Genomic DNA, 18,565 nt, shown 5'->3' with positions numbered 1-18,565 from the left:
CCATTAGAAACATGTGCAGAGTGTCCTTTGAAGGCTCAGCTCCCCCACCCCCTATTCTGCCCTGAGTGTAAGACCTTATTCCAAAAGGTTGAATAAAAAGGGAAGATAGACTAATGATTAAAAAAAAAATCAGATACAGCCTTGCCCCGATAGCCCACCCATCATACTTTCAAATAAGCTGATCACTTACAGTAGAGGTTATTTAGAACAAAGTGGAGCTCCAGAGTCCATTTATTTGAATGTATTTCCATTTCAATCACCCTGCTTCAGAAGTCGCCTCTCCTTCCCGTCACATAAGGTGAACAGATGTGATTTTAAGGACTTACTTCACGAACTCCTGCTCTGAAAAAAAAAAAACAGAGCTGTCTGGATAGAGAATTTCTTTTTTTACCCCATCAGGAGCATAAGATTCAAAAATTAGTTCATTTCTGATCCTACCCTTGTGAGGGCATCATATTATTGAAGTTTCCTTTCAATACCCTTAGTCATAGGTTCTTAGATGAGTGAGTTTTCCTCCACTCTGGGCATAAATAGATTAAAGAGATCTGTTCAGGTGAGGAAGCAGAGATCAAGAAGACTTTCTGAAACTTTTCATTTCATTTGGCATAATCATTGGTATACAAAGGCATCCCTCTAACATGAGTGGAACATCAGTTGATGTTCCTTTTCCAGAAGATGGGAAAGGACAGATGGATCTGAAGAGAACCAACTACACAGTTTCTTGTGCAAGAGGTGCTTTTGTGACAAACAGCTCTTTATTTCAAATGATTAGGCAAGACCAGGTTGGTGTCTCCCCAAGACTAAATCTGGATAGAGATATGGTACATTATGAACATATAGCATTGTGTTTATATTTCTAGTGTATTATAAAAACAATATTAACATTGAAAAGCAAGATATAACAAAAGAAATATACCATAAATTTCTACCTTTTCTACGACTAAGGAAAAATAATGGCATTATCAACCAACATGCCATTTTTGAGCACTAGAAACACCCAGGACACTGCAAGAGAAGACAAGACTCCTACCCTCCCTAATGGGACAATGAAAGTTACATATATACAAAAAGCTATAAAATATATAAGAATGTTCTGAATAAATGAAAAATAAATGGGGTGCATGTGTAAAGGCAATGCGAATTCTCTGTACTTTCCATTCAATTTTGCTGTGAAACTAAAATTACTGTAAAAAAAAAGTTTATTTAACTGGTAAAGAGACAGATGATAGATAGATACAGGAAGCCATCTAGAATGACCTGTCAAAAACAGGCAAAGTCACAGAAAGCTTCTTAGAAGGGGTAGAGCTTGGGGTGCCTGGGTGGCTCAGTTAAGTGTTGGACTCTTGGTTTCTGCTCAGGTCAGGATCTCATGGGTCATGAATTAGATCCCCCAAGACGAGCTCCCCGCTCTGCAGGGAGTCTGCTTGAAGATTCTCTCCCTCTGCCCCTCCCCCCACTTACACTCACTCATGCCCTCTCTCTCTCTCTCTCTCAAACAAATAAATAAATCTTGGGGGGAAAAAAAGAAGAGGCAGACCTTGATTTGGTACTTCAGAGAGGGTAGAATTGGGATAAACCTAGTGAAAGCAGAGAACTACAGTGAGCAAAGGCCAGGAGCCCAAAATATTTGTACTTCACAGAAACCATCCTCATTCTATCAAAAGGAACATGTTGGAAGGTACTCAGAAATAAATCTGAAGACTTTAGAAATAAATCTAGACAGTAAGGTCCTTGTTTTAAAATTAAAACATCAATCATTCTTACTAATTTATGCTATAACATGCCTACTCAATAGGGTCAAAATGCATAACTAATTAATGATTAAGGTTGAAGCTCTTAAGAGTCAAAGCATATGATTTCAGAAATTTGGTAGTGGCCTTGCATGGTGTTCACCTTTGACACGAGGTGCCCTGGCCAGCCTGAGAAATCTCTAGCACAACAGAGTTGGAAATATTCAACAATCCAACTTCTGTTCAGCCAGATTAAGAAAACAAGGTAGTTTCTCAGGGGAAAAAAAATCCTGAATCCTATAGAAATTTTTCTCAGAGGAAGGAGTTCAAGGCGAGAGGTGCCAAGAGCAACTGAAGCAAACAGAAAAAAAAATAACCTCATGCAATGGTAATTTGAAGGGTAGGAGGGAGGTTTGTGAATTTAATTATGATAACACCAGTTTGTCAGGAAAGCTAAACTCAACAAGAAAGTCCTTAATCATTAACACTGTCATCCCAGAAAAGTGCCTTCTCGCAACTGCCTGTTTGATAGATTCCGGATGACAAGAGAGCCTGCAGAAAAGAACTGGTCAATCCTGCTTCACGAAACATCAGAGAACCTCCCTGAATGTGGGGTGTGTGCATGTGTGTATATGTGTGTGTGTGGTGTGTTTTCAGGATGTGTATTTGTTTCCCTTTTTGCTCTTCACCCTTTCTCCTTGAAAATTCTTCCCTCTTGTTCTCTAAAACAAATTGGCAATGCCTACTTTGCTCCTTTGCACTTTTTCCTCCTAGTACCTTCTGCTTGCTTTTTTCCCTGAAGGTTTTACTCATCTTCACAGTCTGCTTCCAAAGGGGGCCATGTTATTGAAAACCATTCTCAAGCCACGGTGTCTTTCCAGCATGCCCCTCCACCCCCACCTTCATCTAATCTGAGAATAGAAGCTTCTAAACCCGTTGCATAAGTTGAAAGGTAGTTAGAGGCCACCCCCTGGCCCAGATGCCCGCAGCCAGGACCCGTGCCGATGAAGAGGTCAGACTTTAATTGGTCTCTTGTTGACTACTGCCACTTCTCCTCTCTCCTCGCCAGCCGAGGAACATGGCAGGTAGTTCACCAAGACACACACAGTCATTCACCTCTATAGACTTGCAATCCACTCCTCTAAATCAACAGCCTTTTCTTGTTCCCTCCTCACTTCTCCCAGCACAGAGTCTTTAAAAATAACCTAGTGATTGAGCATTTAAATTGGGAACATTTATACTAGTATCAGAGCTAAGTTATCTAGATGGGGTGGTAGTGTTGGGGAGGGAACTGTGGGTAAATATTGAAAGATCACAAGTCCCAAAAGAGGTGAAAAATAATTCTACGTCACCCAAGAGGGTATTAGTCAGAACAACAAAATGAGATTGAAAGAAAGTAAATATATGCTCTACTGCAAGGGAAGAGCTCCTAACCAAGAGTCGATGAGACGGCAGGATGGTTTCTGTGGGGAATGGCAAGTGAAGCAGCAGCAGGGTCATTGAAGACAAACTCACAAAGTGCCTGAAATAAACTAGAAGTAACATTCTATTCAAAGGGCTCAATTTGGTCAGGACCCAATTTGGTCAGCATGTGGTAACAGCAGATTTCCCAATTTGGACATCTGTCATTCTCAGATTTTGAGCAGGGGGAAAACTGCTATTCATTTTTTGTACATTTTTTGGTGCCTATTTTAAATACAGTTTTATTTAAGACATTGCATTTTCCACTTACAGTGCTTGTAAAGAATGTACAAGATGAAGAATCCCTTGAAACTCATGAGGGGTAAAATCTGGCCTGCTGCCATCTTCCAAAAATATATTTCTATGATAGAGTCTTCATTTATTACATAATCACAGGTCTCTGCTCTGTCTTTGCTTTATTTGAACTCATAAGACAATTGAAGTTAATCACATTGTGTTTTGTACCATCTTTTACGACATATACACCATTTTTATTGTTAATGATTTGTATTTCTTTAAGATTTTCATTTATTTAAGAGATAGAGAAAGAGAGCATGAGCAGGGGGAGGGGCAGAGGGAGAAGCAGACTCCCCACTGAGCAGGGAGCCCACCACTGGGCTTTATCCCAGGACCCCAGGATTACAACCTGAGCTGAAGGCAGACCCTTAACTGACAGGCCCCTGATGATTTGCATTTCTTACCTCCCTAGCTAGCAAGTCAGTTCTTTGAGGACAGAGGATACTTTAATCCTCAAAACTATTAGCATTGGACCTTCTACATAGTAGCCAATCATGAATATGTCCAAAATTCACTATCATTAAATGTTACTGTAAATGGAAATGACTACAAATCATTGTTTATGTGTCAGAGAATATGCTAAGAAATTGGGTCTAATCTTCAGAGCAATGTAATACTTACTATTTCCCCCATTTTACAAAAGAGGCTGAGGTTTAGAGAAATAAGGTTAAAAAACTTACCTAAAGTTTCCCAGTTAGCAAGTTACAGAGCTAGAATTAAAACCCACCTAATGCCACTGTTATAGTTCCAAAAGTCAGAGAATCCAAAAAACTTTATTATTTTGTACCACATAGTAATAGCTAACTTTTTGGATATCATGCAATAGGCATTGGGCTAAGTGCTTAACACACATTAGCTAGCTTAGGATGCAAGCATGAATAACAGCCATTTACAGGTGAGGAAACCAACACACAGAGACAATCAAAGAACAAGGCCGTAGAGCTAGTGGGATTTGCATCCCACTGGTCTCATTCATCGGCACCGTGCTCTTCACCACTTTGTAATACCACCATTCAGATAAAAGAACTTAAAATTCAAGAAGAAAATTTAGGTCATCAAGCATCTAGCCCCATGCCATTTCCACCACAGCATAAGCTGTTGATTCAATAATTGTCTTCAAAGTGATTTTCCACTGAGTTTCATTTAATATCTGTCCCTGAGTCCTTAAAAGCTTCACCCAACCTCATCAAGACAATTCAACACTGCTCCTGTACTCTGTTTAAATTCCAACATACCAACATTAAAAGTGATCTTTGGTGAGGAAAAGAAGTAACACTACTGCCCAAGCACCCCTTACTGAAACTGGTGGTGAGCCAGAGCAAAGCTATCCCTGAAGTCTGAGGCAGGGCATTTGCACAGGAGGCAGACTAGAGAATGTGCAAACTGAAGTGCTGTGTATGAAGGTTCTGGTCACAAGCTAATAAATCCATGGTTCAACAAAATGCCTATTTTCCAATGTTTTTTGCCACTTATTGATCTACATCATTAATTAGTACTGAATCCTCATAGAGAAATTTTAAAGATAATATACTATAGAAAGGATACCCACTGAGCAGCAACACTCAAGCCACACACTCCTTGAGGGCAAGCATCTCATCTGCTGGCTCTCTTCCATGTGCATTAGAGCCCTGGCACAATACTAAGCACATGGGAAGTGTTTGATCAGTGAAAGTTGAATTTAACTGAATCTTTCTGGAGTCTTACCCTGACTGTACCACTAGCTAAGCAGGCAACGAGTCACTTACAAGACTCAGCAGAGGTGACAGGCCTAGAAGCCTGGGATATGGGAGGACACTTCTTCAAGTTATGCAAGGAGATCACAAATCTACTGGGCCCTAGCTTTGGCTATAGCCTGAATAAATAATATAGTTTATATATACACTTTTATGATCATTATTCTTCAACATAATATATATGCAAAGGTGAATAAGATTCAACTATATTTATAGTTGCTTTTTGTAATTATGGATTTTTTCATCATACAGCACAAGTATTATGTGGAGAATCTAAGAAATTTTATGGTATTCTTAAGGGATCCTCACATAAAAAAATGTCTAGCTATATTGGATCAGAGGCCATTTATGGTTCCTTTCTATTCCAAGCTTTTTTTTTTTTTAAGTAGCCTCTACACCCAACATGGGGCTTGAACTCACAACCTCAAGATCAAGAGTCGCATTCTACTGACTTGAGCCAGCCAGGCGACCCCCTATTCTAAGCTTTTATGATTCTTTGGCTTGAAGCAGAGACAGAGAACTTGACAATGCTTTTCAAAAGGTGTGTGCTTCATTCTTAGAAATTGCTTTTGGTGATCACAATTCCCATTGTTCACCATTGAAAAGTCAGGAATTTTCGTATTTCCATATCTGATTCTATAATGTTTTCTGAACATTTTCTGAATTGAAAAGATAATTATCATCTTTAGTTGTGGTCCGTGCCTTCTTCTAGGAAGGATGCAATGAGCTTTTCAATGGTGGGTGTAAATTTCTCAGTCCCATCTCTCCTTATATCCCCATACACGTTATTTGCTCTTTTCACACAAACCATTGTTGTTTCTTGAACTTGCCACACACCTTCACATTTATGCTGTTCCATTAGCTGGGGAGCCCTTTCACCAGTCCTCAGACATACCCTACTTCCCTTGAGCCTTTTCATCTTAGACCATCACTATTAGCTACTCCTTCCTACCATAGAGTGGCTGTGTGCCTAACCCAGGCATTTTACTCGGCCTGATGTTATAGTTCATTGTTTGTATGGCTCTGCACTCCCGTGGCCTGGAAGCTACTTGAGTTAATTATGACTATCCCTCATTTATCTTCTTTCCTCTAGACAACCTAGCTAGCTAAGGTGATCTCTAAGTGTTCATTAAATGCCCTAAATGAATGAAATGATAGATGAAGTAACCATAGAAGGCAAATATCCTTGATTATGAAAAACTACAGTTGAATTCAAAAAGTTTAAACTGGTTTCCAACTTGTATCTGACATGGTTTAAAATGAGTTTAAATTTTTAAAAAATCTTACCCTCCTACTCCTAATTACCTAATGTTCTTTACACTTTATCAAAAGGCAAGTGAAAGGAAATAAATTCTTTCTGCAAAGTTTCCTGGTCCTGCTTCTATACTCTACAGAAAGAATTAATAAACCAACACTATTCCTGAAACTGGGTTGATATAAATTGATGGTTCTAGTACCCAAACCAAGATGTGGTGGTAGGATAAGACTCTGAGAGCATAAATTTTTGTTAAAGGGAGAAACTACATTAATTCTATCACCGTATAAAACAAACCTAAAATTAAAAAAAAAATAGAAAGGAGAAAATTACAACATTTCCTTTGTGGAGGTGAGTACAGACAAGGGAGGAAAAATATATTTGTTCTTTTAAGTTATTTCTAAACCAAGGGGAAGAAATTAGAATGTACGTGTAAAAATGAAGACATTTGCTAAAACAGAGAATACTACATAGAGCTTGTTCTCATGACAAAATTGTTTCTTCTATAAACTGCAGAAGGACAGTATACCATTAAGCACAGGACCCAGGACAAAGACAACTGCTAACATGAACAGATTACTTCATCCTGGTCCGGTAATGTGCTAAACTCTTTACTTGCTTATAATATTTTATCCTTACAATAGCCCTCTGAACTGTGAATTGAGTGCTGTTATTATCTCCATTTTTCAGATGAGGTTTAATAAGATTAGGCTACCCAAGATGATGGAGTTAGTAAGCAGTGAGACCAGGACTCAGACCTGGGTAGTGTGATTTCAAAGTCTTAACCACTTCCTACTGAGAATAGGAAGTCCGGAATATAATCTGAATTCTATATTTGAGCTAGATTTGGAACATAGGCAGAATTTCAACAAATCCAGGCTGAGGGTAAGATTTTTCAGTTTGAGAAACCAACAACAACAAAGATGTCGAAGTGAGAAAATGAGAGGTATCCCAAAGGGACCCAGGGAGATAAGAGCACAACATCTATGGAGATGGTGGGATGGTAAAGTTAGGCCTCAGGGGGCCAAATCTGATCCACCACATGTTTTTGTACAGCCAGTGACTGAAGAATGGTTTTTACATTTGTAAGTGATTGAAAAATACTTCTAGAAGAATATTTCAGGATAAGTGAAAATGATATGAAATGTATAAACTTTGAATAAAATTTCAGTGCTCATTAATAAAGTTTTATTCGAACACAGTCATGCTCATTTTGTATTATCTGTAGACACTTTAAGAATGAGTTGTTACAATATAGACTGTGAGGCCTGAAAAGCCTAAATTGTTTACTAACTTGCCTTTTACAGAAAAAGCTTACTGACTCCTGATCTAGAGAAGTAATAGAAGAATGTTTAGAAGGGTATGTAAGTGACAGGCAGTTTTCAAAACAGGCTGATCAATCATAATTTGATAGGTACTGGATCCAAAACTCTTAAGGATTTTGAGACATAAAGTAACATAATCAGGATCCTAAGTGTTTAAGATTTAAGACATCTTCAGATGTCTTCTGTAATGATCATTTATTATAAGGTCACAAAGGGAAGCAGGCCAGCAAGGCAATTGCCTCAGGAGCAGTATAGCCATTCTGGGTCCTAGGGCTTCTAACTTCCAAGGAAAACAGTTCATCTACTTCAGGACTTTCCATGACCTCAGACAAGCCACCAGCCCTGTGTGCTCATAGCATTCATTCCCCCAAGAGAAACTATCTGGTTGGATTGATGCCTTATTCCACAAAGTACAGTGGCTAGCTTCCTATATGTTTAGGCTTTCCATGGCTGCCCTGGACTGAGACCATTCCTTGGTCCAGACAAAAGCAGGAGAGCAGTTTCTGAGGTGCTCAACACTCAGAGCAGAAACCCCAGCAACTACACAAGAACTGTCCTAAAAGCCTGGTTCATTTTACCGACTGCTTTAACCATTTATCTTACCTACTGCAGCATTCTGTGTTGTTTCCTGCAATTACCTTTGTTCTTTTCTGAAAGAAGGAAGGAAGAAAGGAAGGGCAGAGAGGGAGGAAAGGGGAAGGACTGAAGAGGAGGGAGGGAGGGAAGGACAGAAGGAAACTGAGAGAAAAATGCCCTTAAAAGCGTATCTCTCCATTAGTGATGACAAGTTAAGTCATTTATCCTCTTTTGAAGATCTTTGTGTCATACTTATTTGAATAAAATAGCAAAAGATTATCTGTATAACTAGCTCAGCAAATCCTAACAGTTTTCAAATCTGAGTTCTTAAAAGGCTTTTGTCCTCTCTTCTGAAGCATTTAAACTATTTGAACAGAACAGTCAAAACCCAGTTTTGCTGGAAACTGTATGGATGGAGAAAACCTAAGTTCTAATCTTCACTCTGTCACTCACTAGCTATGAGATCTTAAGGAAGCCAAAACCCTTTGGAGCCTCATATTGTTCAAATATGAAATATAAATAATAATACTTCTGTGACATATGTCACAGCTGGCTCAAGTGATCAAATGAGAAGATAACACATTTTAAGCTTCAGAAATTGTCAAATATAGGATACATATGAATAAAGGATATAAACGTTAGTATGCAGAATAAACACTACAGGGCTACAGAACAATGAGCCATCATGCCAAGCCAGATTGATAAGGGGTTGCTTTGTGAACGATTTAGAATTTCATCAGGATCTTAAAGAAAGAGAAAAGATTTCAGGCTGGAAGAATATATGGTATGGAAAAAAGCAGAGAAGACAAAATGCTTGAGGTATGTTTAAGGAGCAAGAAGTAACTAGCATGGCTGGAGCAGGCTAAGTATGTTAGCAAAGTCCTCTCTCTCTCTCTCATTCTCTCAAAAAAAAAAAAAAAAAAGTAAAAGGGGTGCCTGGGTGGCTCAGTCGGTTAAGTGTCCAACTCTTGATTTCGGCTCAGGTCATGATCTCAGGGTTGTGAAATGGAGCTCCAAGTCCAGTTGGGCTCCATGCTGGGCATGGAGTCTGTTTGGGATTCTCTCTCCCTCTCCCTCTAAAAAAAAAAAAAAAAAAAGTGTGTTAGCAAAGTCCAGGGAGATGAATGTGGAAAAGGTAAACTGAAGCCAAACTGGTTGAGTCCTTCAACGCCAGGGTTAGAAGTTTGGAGTTTATTCAGGAGACAAGGAGAGATATTTTTAGACTAATGATTTGACAATAGCATGCAGTATCAATGGGAGAGAGAATGGGGAGCAGACAGAATCTATTAGAAGCTATTGCTCTCACCCATCCAGAAATGAGGTAAGAGCCTACTGAAGCTATGGCCATTGGCTACCATGAAGGACTTATCAAATGATGAGGATGCTATTGTTGGAAAAAGTCATAAGTGGGAGCCATCCTAGAAGAAGAAATTAACCACTTTCAGCCTCAGTTTTTGAAGGGATGATATTTGGGGCTTGAAAAGATTCTAATATATCACAAAGAAAAGTCTTTGAGAAAGGAATGAGCATGAAAGGGGCTTGGAGCCCCATTGAAAAACAGGGGGCAATCATTTCCCCAGACTTATCAATTGAGCAGGTTCTCCAAAAAAGGCATGAGGAATGCAATGCAGCCAGAGGGAGGTAGCTCCCCAGGGAGGCTGAATAACAGAGAAATGTAGAAGTGTCATATTGGGGCCATTGATGGGCTAAACCTGACCTTCTCCGGAGATCTCCCACACAGAGGGAAACTGCAACACAAGCCAAATGTTTTTGAACCAGGCAAATGGGGAACCAAATACCAAGGAAGGCTGATTTATATTTAACTACAATATTTTTATTACTTTTCTGGAAATTTGATACCAATCCTCATTTTAAACTAGACAAAGTAGCATAATTTTTTCTTTCAAAATGATTGACACTCAAAAGGTAATACCCTTTAAATTCCTCCAATTAAAGCAAATTTAATTTTAAGTCTAATTAAAGGAAACTTTAATTAGAAAGAAGATTAAATTTTAATTAAATTTCTCTAAAATCTTCATACCGGCCTTTACAGCTAATATTTCTGTCAGAAACCAAATCCCTTCTTAATATTCTTAAATTCTATTCTAGCATTTTCCTTCGTATTAAAACAGCATCTCACCAGCTGAACCTGCCACTGTGAAAATTATTCCCATCTTAAAATACTGGAAATGTAACTGAGGAACCAAAGTCTCCCTGGGCAGAGAAGGGAAAACAACAGATTCTATTATTGATGAGATTTTTATTTTCAATCTCTTCCAGTCCTTTCTGAGGCGATTAGGTACGGTGGGCCTGCTGTGAGCCAGTTGTAGAGTCCACAGCATCAACAAATATTTATGGAACACCTACTGTGTGTGTGGCCCTGCACTAAGTTCTTGTCTAACAGGGAAATATTGTTAAAATACTAGCTCAGGCAGAGGTCCCAGCCAACAGAGCCTGGACCAGCTTTGCCTCCTGGATTCTTTGGCTATGTCTCCATTTCCAAAGACAGGAAGAGAAACATCATCTGACACCTGACTAGTGCAGGATGTTTGCACTGCCCCACCCTGCTCCAAGCCTGCCACAGCTCACTAGCAGAAAGAACCCTGGATTAAGAGACAAAAGTCAGATTCTAGACCTAAACTGCTGCTAGACTGCTATAAAGACATAGCAGTCTTTAAGGAAAACCTAAACTCTCCATTCTCATGTTCCTCATCTATAAAATGGGATAATAAAACTTGCCATGCCTACTTCTCAAAGATGTCAAAAGGATCAAACAAAATACTGTAGACAGAAAAAAAGTTTCTGAAAACCACAAAGTGCTGCATATTCCTACAGATAACCACCCCCTATTGCCCCACTGCACATTCTCATTATATTCTTCCCAGGACCCTGCTCTCTATCAATCCATACCCAAGCTCAGCCTGTATTTTATCTCCTCGCAGAAGCCAGCACTGAACAAAGCGCCCTGAAAAGAAACATTCTCTTGCTTACTCATTTATATACGAACCCTGGCCTAGACTGCTTTATACTTAGAGATACTGCTATATAGCAGAGCCCTCCCTCTGTTTCGACATACATGAAACAAGCTTCAAGATCCCAACCATTAGACTGAAGTTAAAATAAAATGAGAATAAACAATTTCATTAAGAGAAGGTTACCTTTAGTTTGCCTGATAGGAAGCAATTCTCCTTTTTGCAGGTTACTAGATTAAGTTTCCAACCACTATGAACAGGGCTGTGCTGAGCTCTGTAGCCACCACCACATGTTATCAGTCACATAGCCCATTTCCTTGAGTAGCTAACATGTTCAAGGGCCTATGCTGCATGCTACAGAAAAACTTAATTTTTCTGTTATCATCCCCTAACAACTCATTTCCCCAGCCTCCCAGGGCACTTTCTGGCCCTAGACCTGGAAAGCCTCTCCTAAATCTACTCACCCAATCTCCAAAATTGCCACCAAACCTAAGCTCCTCCAAGAAGCCTATCTGACTCCCCAGACCTTCCTTCTCAATTCCTGGATCCCTAGGATTCAGTAACCCACAATAAAGCCTTTGATGCAGGGCCTGGCTCCTTGCTATACCCTGAATCTCAGGTCTATCCCTTCACCTGCCTGAAATTGTCACAAGGTCAGATCTGTGTTTTATGCTCCTTTGGTAGCACCTGCTGTGCTCGGGCCAGTGCTGCAGACATAGGAGATAACCAAGAAACACTTATTCATTAACTGTTTTCTAAAAAGGAGTAGAAGCCCTATTCTAATTAACAAGTACAGGATACACCAGAGATATAATAATTCTCCCAAAGCAGCAGAGACAATGATTATTCAAGAAGCAAGCAAGAGAGGGACAATTAGAAACGAGAGATGGAGGAGAGGGGCTCATATCAGTGGGCTTGGCACAGGGTAAAAATGAGAATGTGGAGGTGGCTTTTCCTGGGGGGTTGAGAGGCCCTCAATGTGAGAGAGAAGTCAAGGGCAAAGGACTAAGAGACGACTGGGTTTCCGTGGCCAGCTCTGGGCCTGGGGTGATCCATTATTCAACTGTAAAATGGGTACAGTGTAATCTCATGTTCCTACTTTGAGGACTTTTGTTGAGATCTAATTATTTATTGCTTGTAAAGGGCTTTGAACTCTCCAGATGAAAGACACCATGAGCAGTTCAAAGGATGACTCTAGACCATTATTAGCTGTAGTTAGCCTCAAAGTGAGAGGAACGACATGACCATTTTCAGTGCACCTGTCAGCTCTGCCTTTTTTATCATTTGTTGGAGTTTCGTGGCTAAATTAGAATTGCTTTTCATTACATTTTCCCTGGCAATTAAAAAAAGATCAAAATGGGACTTGTAACAAGGAGGCTGAATGCTAATTTTTGCTCTCTATAGAAAGGCAAAACATCCATCTCAGGAATCCTTTCCTCTTTACATTTACAGTCTGCAAGAATTTTAGGGGAAATGGGACCTTCCTCTTCTGCCTCAGAAAAACTAGGGCTAAAAGAACTGAGGAGAGAAGGTAAAACACCACTTTTAAGTGTTGATTTTTCCTTCTTCATACTAGTTATCAAACTTCCCTACCACCAAATGACAGAACACCTGTTTTTTGGTTTATTTTGAAGTTGAACCTCTGAATAGAATCATCACTCATCATCAAAATGCTACCAGCAGTGAATTCTAACATTTTCTCTCCTCCACTTCCTCTTTCCCACACCACTCTTCCTTAAACAGTACAGTCTTCAGAAGATGAGTTTCTCAAGGATCCAATGGAACATGATGATATTCTTTTCCTGTTCCAGCAGAAGATTTCTTTGGGGTCCTTTCTCCAACCAAGGCTATTGCCTACAGGTCATGTCCACCTCATGCTGAGGTCCCCATATGCCTCAGGTTTTCTTTCTTGCCTTTTCCTTGACATTTTTGTTTCCAGGAATATCTTAACTGAGAATTGGTTTGCTCCAATCTTTTTTTCTTTCTAGCTTTACTGAAGTATACTTGACAAATAAAAGTTATATACACTTATACAGGTGTACAATGTGGTGTTTTGATATATGCATACATTGTGAAGTGAGCATCATGATCAAGCTAATTAATACATCCATCACCTGACAGTTATGATTTTTGTGTGTACCTGGTGAGAATATTTCATATCAACTCTCTTAGCAAATTTCAAGTATATAATGCAGTATTATTAACTACAGTCATCATGCTGTACATTAGATCTCCAAAACTTACTCATCTTATATAACTCAACCTTTATACCCTTTGACTTACATCTCCCCAACTCCCCCGTCTCCCAGCCCATTCTACTCCCTGTTTTTATATCTGACTTTTTTAGATTCCACATATAAGCGAGACCATGCAATAACTGTCTTTCTGTGCTGGCTTAATTCATTGAGCTTAATGTCCTCCATGTTCATCAATGTTTTCATAAATAGCAGGATTTCCTTCCTTTTTAAGACTGAATATTTAAGTGTGTGTGTGTGCGTATCACATTTTCTTTATCCATTCATCTCTCAATAGACACTTAGGTTGTTTGTATTTCACGGCCATTGTGAATAATGCTACAATGAACATGGGAGTGCAGGTGTCTCTTCAAGATACTACCTTCAGGGCACCTGGGCGGCTCAGATGGTTAAGCGTCTGCTTTCGGCTCAGGTCATGATCCCAGGGTCCTAGGATCAAGTCCTGCATCGGGCTCCCTGCTCCTTGGGAGCCTTCTTCTCCCTCTGCTTCTCTCTCTCTCTCTCTCTCCGTCTCTCATGGATAAATAAAATCTTAAAAAAAAAAAAAAAAAAGATACTACTTTCATTTCCTTTGTATATATACCAAGAAGTGGGACTACGGGATCATATGGTAGCTCTTTTTTTTTTTTTTTTTGTAGCTCTATTTTTAATTTTTTGAAAAACCTCCATACTATTGTCCTATGATATTGGAGAATTAGGGCTAACCATACTCATTGTTCTTGCTTTCTTCTAGTACTCCCCCTTTCTCTCTTACGTACAGAAGTTAATTCACCAAAATGGATATTGCATGTTGGAGTTACTGACAGAGATTAGGAAAAAGCAAAAGTGTCAACTGTTCCTTCTTCATCTTAGATTAATCCTCACAGGTAGCGTAAGAATCTAGATTTTTAAATAATGTTTGAAGATGACAGGTCTAACCTAGAACAAGGAGTTGAGAGTGAGTTGGCTGGAAAATAAACTTTTGAACTGAAATGCTTTCTGTTTTTCCTGCCAAAGCTGGGAGATGTGAGGGTTCCACATAACATTATACCTTCACAACAGCAGCTAACAACAAAAGGAGGTGAGGTAACCCACCCACGTGAGCTGCTAGGGCAAAAATCCAATTTGCCCCAATCCAGGAGAGTCATAACATCTCGAACTGTGCTGTAGGCATTTTAGAAATTTTCCTGGTCCCCCCCGCAAGAGTCTTGTGCCCATATTCAGGGTATTCACAAGTATTCTATAAGGGGCTTTTCATTCCATTGCAATATTTGTGTACCACAGGACTGCTCAATCTAAAATATCTTGAATGTGTGTTTTATGAGTCCACTCTTCATAATGTGTTTCTCTGAGGGGCGCCTGGGTGGCACAGCTGGCTGAGTGTCCAACTCTTGATTTCGGCTCAGGTCATGACCTCAGGGTGGTGAGACTGAGCCCCACGTCAGGCTCTGCGCTCAGTCTGCTTGTCCCTTTCCCTTTGCTCCTCCCCCGGCTCTTGTACTCTCTCTCAAATAAATAAAACTTGGAAAAAAAATTTCTCCAAGAATACAAGTGTCTTTTTTTTTTTTTTAAAGATTTGTATTTATTTTTTCAACAGAGAGAGACGCAGCGAGAGAGGGAACACAAGGAAGAAGCAGGCTCCCCGCCCAGCAGGGAGCCCGATGCGGGACTCGATCCCAGAACCCCAGGATCATGACCTGAGCCGAAGGCAGCCGCTTATGACTGAGCCACCCAGGCGCCCCTACAAGTTTATCTTTTTAATAATTGCTGCTCATTTTCTGTTGCTGGTGGGGTTCTGTAAACTAAAACCAAAAGCATCCATTTCAATAATAATTCCTTGAGCTATAATAATTCAACAGCAATGACAAAAAAAAAACTCTTAATGTTCATAAAGAGAGGCAATGACATGGAACTTTTAAAGACTCCACAACACTTAAAAAAAAAAAAAAAAAAGACTCCACAACATTTTTATTTCTTTACTCCCTTTCACAGAGTCCTATTTCCAAGAGAATTTCTACCTATATCTTCCTCTTTCCACACAAACACACACAGTACCCTCTCTGCTCTCATACCTCGTGCACACGTAAACATGGTACTTCTCATTAGCTTCATTGCCAAGACTGCTCATTATTTTCAAACGTCCTCAGGCTTCTTTTGTTCCCTTAAAAAACCCCACCTTCATCTCTGACTTATTACCCATCACCAAACATTTGAATAAAAACATGAAAAAAAAATTACTCAACCATTATATCAAGCATTGGGGCAGAAGATAGGTGACCCATATTCTGATCCTAGCTTTGCAAATAATTAGTTTTGTGACCCTGAATAAATCATGTACTCTAAGTCTAATTTCTTTATCAGTGACATAAGGAATATAACGGTCCTTCCTATTTCACAAGGTCGTTATGGGAAATAATTGAGAACTGAATATACACCTGAAGTTGAATGTTTATTGTTGCCCATATCTACCTCATACCGCTGTCTCTGGCATCCTCTCTGAGAGCTGCCTCTGATGATCACCATCCCACCTATATAAAATTTATCCTTTCATTCATTCAGCATACATTTATGATATACCAACTATATGTCAGGCCTCAGGAACTCACAAACTCATGAGGAGGGCAGAGATTTTGGCAGAATTGCACCCCCGTGTGAGAGGTGCCCAACATGCTGGGGAACACCTCACCCAGTCTGTGAAAACACAGAAAAACTTGAGGCAGTTCTTCTATGTATATGTGGAGTGGACATGTGTCTTATTTTGCTTTTCCATCTTAGTCACTCAGCATACATTCCTCTTTCCTAATAGGATCTTCTTTTGAGAAATCTATTCTTTCCCCAATGGGCCAAGGAGCAGACTCAACCTTATGCTAACTGGGTGCTCCTTCCCTGACACATGAAACTTGTTTATGGTGACAGAAGAGATTTTAAATAGTAGGAATTCACTGATTATAGCCACAGCCCCTGACCCAGCTCTCCCGGCTAGGAGACTGTTTCAGTCATTACTGTTTCTGCTCCTCCAGAGCTGGCTCAGTTCCTATCTTCCAAGACTGGTTCTTGGCCTTCTCTGTGAGTTAGCTATATCCATCCATTAAATTTCATTCTTGATTTAGTTAGCCAAAGTTGCCTGAGCAACAACAAAAACCAAATTAAAAAAAAAAAAAAAAAAACTAACAATAATATGCCTATATGCTATATGCAGTGTGTCTTTGTGAAAGTGTCTGAAACATACAGGCCTACCTAAGGGCTCAATCCATATTCATTCATCAACCAACAAACATCCATTGAACATAACCTATGTGTCAGGCACTGTACCCACATGCAGCTCACAGTAGAGCAGGGAGGACAGACAGTTAACAGGTAATTAGAAGTATAGCATGTGGCAAAGCAAGCCAGGGCCCTTCTAAAGAGTGTGGAAGGCAGCCTGGAACTAAGGGGGTGATTTCTACAAAAAAAAAGTCACATTTTACCTTAAACACAGGAAATGAGGAAGAGAGTCTGCTAGGTAGAGGTTGGGGGAATAGAGTTCCACAGGGAGGGAACAATATGTTCCCCTGGGAGAAGACCATGCACACAGGCCACTGCCTCTCTATTTCATGAGTCACCAGGGTACAGGGTAACAGGCTATAAAGGAGCCAGGAAGCTAAGTACTAGCTCTGGTCCTACAGTTAACTCACTATGAACTTAAAAAGGCACTTCCTTTTTTTAAATGCCTGTTTCCTTGTCTGAGAAACGAGGGTAGAAGGACACATAATATAGGGGATGCATGGGTGGCTCAGTGAGTTAAGCGTCTGCCTTCGGCTCAGGTCATGATCTTGGGGTCCTGGGATGGAGCCCCGCATCAGGCTCCCTGCTCAGTGGGGAGTCTGCTTCTGTCTCTCCGCTCTTCCCTCCACACATTCCCCCTACTCACACACGCTCACTCTCTCTCTCAAATATTTTTTTTAAAAAGGATACATAATATGCAAAGTTCTAACATTTTATGATTTTATGGGTTTCTGTCATGTCTATGATAAATAGATGAATAAAGGATGGGACATGAACCTCATCTAAAAGGACCACCCATCCTATCTCCTCACAGTCTTCTCTCTGCTGCTCTCACCACAGTGTGGATGCAGACAACTCGGGGAGGTAATAAAAGGGCACAAAGGCTCAGGTGGATGGAGTGTGTGTGGATGGCAGAAAATTGCCAAATGCAACTAGTTTTTATTCTGTCAAAAACTAACTCTACATTGTATCCATATTCCTCTTTCCTGCTATTTAACACAGCACCTCTTTCATGCAATGTTGACCACATTGTCGTGTCTGTACGTTTTCTTCTGTTTTTCTTATTACCAGTTTTAATAACGGAAAACAAATATGAGGCCCTGTCCAAAAATTGTCAGAGTCAGTGATTCAGCATAAATGATGTGATCCCACTGGATAAATTACTTACCAAAAATCCCACCTACCTGTTTGGAGAGGAATTCCCTGAGAAGCAGGCGCTCTGGGCCAAGAAAGCTACCAGTGGAGATGTGCATTTTCTCAATCCACAGTTCTTTACCCTGCCTGACATCTCCCTCCTCCGAAGAACTAAGGAGGTCTGAGCAAGGGGCAGCCCAGAGCTGGGAGATACGCACACCCCTGGGAAGACAGCCCTACAGTGGTCTGAAAAGAAACCGCTCTGAGCAAAACTGGACTCCTAAGATTTCTAAGACATGAGAAATCTTTACAAACATTTCCCCTATGATAAAATTTAAGCACAAGCTGGGAGCAGCTTCTATCCTTATATAAAATCTACTAAAAGCGCAATGAACATGAGGAAAATTCTGTTGATAGCTGATGGTTCACCACCTCAGGAGTTCCAGGGTGCACTTCAAAACTCGCCTAGTTTCACGGAGGGCCAGGAGGGACTGGAGAGAGGGCCAGCCCCGCAGACCTGGAGAAGGTGGTTTCAGGAGCAGGGCACTCACCGGGTAGGCCCGCTGGTGGAGGACCCGCGGAAG

This window comes from Eumetopias jubatus, unplaced genomic scaffold, assembly GCF_037043125.1.
Source record: "Eumetopias jubatus isolate StellerSeaLion01/CBP00866 unplaced genomic scaffold, mEumJub1_p1.0 scaffold_16, whole genome shotgun sequence".
Taxonomy (NCBI): Eukaryota; Metazoa; Chordata; class Mammalia; order Carnivora; family Otariidae; genus Eumetopias; species Eumetopias jubatus.
Note: the sequence above shows the minus strand (reverse complement) of the source record.